Genomic DNA, 4,421 nt, shown 5'->3' with positions numbered 1-4,421 from the left:
AAGGAAGGAAGGAAGGAAGGAATTAAAAATTTCATTAATATAGTACTCAGAAATAATTCTGAGTATTGTGATATACTACAAATAGATGTCTTGGGAAATTATACATGTTTGTATATTGCACCAAAACTGAAATATTAACATGAAATAATTTTGTTTCCTAATTAACTAGTTTTTAATTATGTTTATAATAAAAAATCTACTACCAAAGGATTGAAAGTAGAAGTTCTCTCACCCCAACCTTGACCTCTGTTTCCCAAGGTAACTGCTGCTGATTGTTGTATATTTGTTCCAGTTTTACAGAGATATTACATCCTACAGAAAACATTAACACTGTATGTTTGTCGTCATGTATCTCATGAAGAATCTTAAAAATCAAAGAGATTAGCAGAGTTTATAGCATAAACAAGTACAATAAAGGACCCTTTTTTTGTCTTTCTCAACATGTAACTTTTAGGTTAAGGTATTAAGTCAATGATATCAATTTGACATACTTCCAAGTCCATACACTAGAGTCTGTTTCCACATCCTAGAAGATAACACTTAGGTAGGTAGCTCTCCACTTACCAGGTCAAATCAGTCATCTCAAAAGCCAGCCTATTCCACACAGCATTGCTCTACCAAATCCCTGCCTCTTTACTGAAGAGCTGATGTGCTTTCATGTAGAGGCCATGACCACCTTTGCTTTGGCTTTCACTGGATCCTCTGTCTTCTGTTCTTTGCATCTGTGCAATGAGATTCAATGCTTCTCTGTGCTTATCTTTCCAGGCTTTAAAAATCCCTTCTATGCATAAGATGGTCATCACTAGTATTAAATTCCTTGGTTTCAAGTTTCAAATGATAAAAACTTTTCTCCTTCTTAAATTCCTGTTTTCAATTTCTTGTCACAGTCTTAAATATTTGGCATCAGAAGGGAGACAAATGTTCATTCTACCCTAATATTATATCTTCACTTTGCTTGAAATCAACGGTTGATACTTCCAAAAAACAGCATTCCACAACATTTTGTGGCTAGGAATTCCCCAAGTCATGCAACAGCCTGCTGCTTTCTAATAAGGATAGCAATTTCAGATCTTTCTTAGTATTAAATCTTGGTGCAAGTTCATTCAAAGAAAGTTTAGGTTAATTAAAAAATTATGTCGTTTAACTTAATTCCCCAGTACCTATCCATCTATGATGTAATTGATCACGTATCCATTGGCATACATTTTCAACTACCAACATGCCTATTTTGAGGAGCTGTGTTCCACTCTCTTGAAGTGCCTCGGATTATGCCACAAGGATTCCTAGTAAGGGCTTGTGATAATAAATTAGTCTTGATTAGGATGCTAATATATGTAGCAGTTGCTATTACATCAGCTTCCTTTGGCAGATAGAAATGTTATTTCATATCACCTATCCAATAGCATGTATAATTATTCTGAAAACTCCCAAAATTCCTGAAATTTATTCTTTCTTCATTACTTCTTCATGTTCCATCTCTTCTCTCGCCTGTGATATATATTATATGTGTTGTAGATACTTTATGTAATTTCAACCTGTGTTATTCTAGTCAAACGCCCCAACTGAAAGAAAGGTAAGGAGATGAATGCCTTCTGGCCCTGGATGATATGTAAGAAGAACCTAGCTCTGTAGCTTAAATTCCCCAAAGCAAACAGAAAATGAGCAACTCCATGAGTAGTGAGATTTGTACAACTTTTATCATGACCTAAAGTGACTTGAGTAATTGTATCCCAGCCCAAAGAAGGCTTCTACTCATTACTAATTCAATGAGTATGTTTAAAAATAATAAACTAATATATTTAAAAACAATAATGAGTAAACAAATGAGTTCAAGCCAATCTGAATACGATGAACTGAATACAAATAATAATAGAAGCAAGATGGGAGACCGAGACAAGAGAATAGCTTGAATCTGGGAGGTGGAGGTTGCAGGGAGCCGAGATTGCACCTTTGCACTCCACCCTGAGCAACAAGAGCAAAATCCATCTCAAAAAAAAAAAAAAAAAAAAAAGATCAGTCATGTTTTCTTCTTCTGTGGGAGGAGGAGAGAACACAAACTTGCACTGAACAATTTTACTTTTTAGGATTTCCAAAAGATAGAGCCAAAATTAGGCCTAGATTGAGTTCATGCTAAGCAGAAATAAAAACAACCTAAAGATTTCCGCTGATATACTTTACCAATACATAGTTCTGAGCTAGAGAAGTCTTTTACAGATTTAAAAGATGGGTAGCCACACACTTTAAAAATGTTCCTCTAATGGGAGCTGTATCCTCTTCTACACCTGTGGCATCTTCATCCCTCTCCACTTCAACCAAGGCTGGATTTTCTCTACTCCCTTTCTTCTTCTCTGGCTATCACAAGAGCTCATTCCTGGAGAAAAATGTCAAGTCTAATCCATTCCACTGAGATCTCATCTTAAAAATTGCAATAAAACAGATAGTCATAGTATAGAGAACATGTATTAAGTTATCTCTATTCACTAACTTGTTTCCTTCAGGTTTACAAGTGAAAGCAAAACATACTTTACCAATACATAGTTACGAGCTAGAGAAATTTGTTTTCACAATGGACCATTTTCCCCCATTTCCTTCTCTAAACATCCTCCTTCTTAATGCTTCCTCCGTTCTCCTCAGGCTGTCAAGTTTAATCAAAACTTGCTCTGATGGAAAAATTTGCTATGCATATCACCTCTGCATAAGAGAATGGAAATAGTTTAAAGCAGCGGTCCCCAACCTTTTTGGCCACCAGGGACCGGTTTCATGGAAGACAATTTTTCCCCGGATGGAGGTTGGGGAAGGTTTCAGGATGAAACTGTTCCACCTCAGATCATCAGGCATTAGTTAGATGCTCATAAGAAGCATACAATCTAGATCTCTCGCATGTGCAGTTCACAATAGGGCTTGCGCTCTTATGGCAATCTAATGCCGCCGCTGATCTGACAGGGGGCGGAGCTCAGGTGGTAATGTTCGCTTGCCTGCTGCTCACTTCCTCCTGTGTGGCCCAGTTCCTAACAGGCCATGGACCCACACCAGTCTTCATCCTGGGATTTGGGGACCCCTGGTTTAGAAGATCACCTATTCCAGGGGCATTTGCACTGAATTACCCAGTGCTGTGTATTTTTAAAATTTAATTTTAATTCTTTTAGAGACAGGGTGTTACTCTGTTGCCCAGGTTGCAGTGCAGTGCTGCCATTCACAGTTCACAGCAGTCTTGAACTTCTGGAATCAATCTATCCTCCCACCTCAAACCACCTGAGTGGTGGGGACTAGAGGTGTGTGCCACCATCTACCTAATTTTTTCAATTTTTTTTTTCTTTTTAGAAATAGGATCTCATTATGTTGACCAGACTGGTCTTGAACTCCTGCCCTGAAGCTATATTCCTGCCTCGGCCTCTCAAAGTGCTGGAATTCCAGGTGTGAACCCCAGTGCAACTTCAGCATTTATAAAATAGTTCAAATTAATTGAATTTTAGAAATTCTTACAATCTCCTGTGGTAGGTATTAGTTACTTCATTATACAGATGAGCCAATCAGAGCATAAATAGGTCGGTGCCTTGCACCTACTCACAGGCCTAAATAAGTGGCAGAGCCCAAGTCTTAGTACACCTTTCATTGAAATCTTTTCTCTTAGGGCACAGGTACCTTTAAAACAACTTAAAGTCTGAGTGTAAGTGAACAGCCCTATGCGAGAGAATTTCAGGTACGTAAGATTTGACGAAAAGGGAAAGGCGAAACTTTCTGGTCTCAAATTTTGGTCCATTGTATTTAATTGAATTGTTGAAAATGTATCTTTACAAATATACACATATAATTGTCTGATATTAAGGTTATGACCGAAGGATTCTGATACTCCATTTGATGTATAAGAGGACTTCTGTGGGGTATCTGCTTGAAAAGACTCTTCACGTTAGAACTTTTAGCCAGCAAGTCATATTGAAGCCTGCTGTGCTTCTTAATGTGCAAACAACGAAACAACACAACTAAAAAACCCACTCCAGCCTAATTTTGTTTTGCTGTCTTCTCTCCTTTTCCCAGTGTTGCTTTTTGACTCTACACTGCCCTTGTTGTACTTGCATGAATCCCTCATGCTTATCCTTTCAAGGAAATGATGAATGGCTTCCTATCTTGCCCATCTCACTCTTCTGCTTCCCAATAGCTGCTAGAAAATAATTCAGCACCAGTTTACTTTTCAGTGTGTGTGTTATGGACTAAATGTTTGTGTCCCCTCAAAAATTCATATGCCGAAGTCCTACTTCTCTTGGGATGGTATTTGGAAGTAAGACCTTTGGAAGGTAAATTAGGTTTTAGGTTTAGACGAGGTCAGTGGCCCTGTGGTGAAATTAATGTCCTTATAAAATGAAGAAGAGAGATCATAGTGCGCGTGCTCTCTCTCTCTGTCTCTCTCCCTCTCTCTGTCATAT

The 4,421-nt window shown here is 38.1% G+C and overlaps 1 long non-coding RNA gene across 1 annotated transcript in view; it reads right to left on the bottom strand.

Moving 5' to 3' along the window:
• LOC105512445 overlaps positions 1-4,055 on the bottom strand; it is an 8,858-nt gene extending 4,803 nt beyond the window's left edge. The window contains exon 1 of the long non-coding RNA XR_001001853.1: positions 201-4,055. This is a non-coding gene — a long non-coding RNA (uncharacterized LOC105512445). The remainder of the gene's footprint in view (positions 1-200) is intronic.
• Between the last annotated feature and the right edge of the window lie 366 nt (positions 4,056-4,421).

The sequence above is a fragment of the Colobus angolensis genome, unplaced genomic scaffold (genome assembly GCF_000951035.1).
Source record: "Colobus angolensis palliatus isolate OR3802 unplaced genomic scaffold, Cang.pa_1.0 Scaffold212, whole genome shotgun sequence".
Lineage (NCBI taxonomy): Eukaryota > Metazoa > Chordata > Mammalia > Primates > Cercopithecidae > Colobus > Colobus angolensis.
This window is presented reverse-complemented; position numbering and strand designations above follow the sequence as displayed.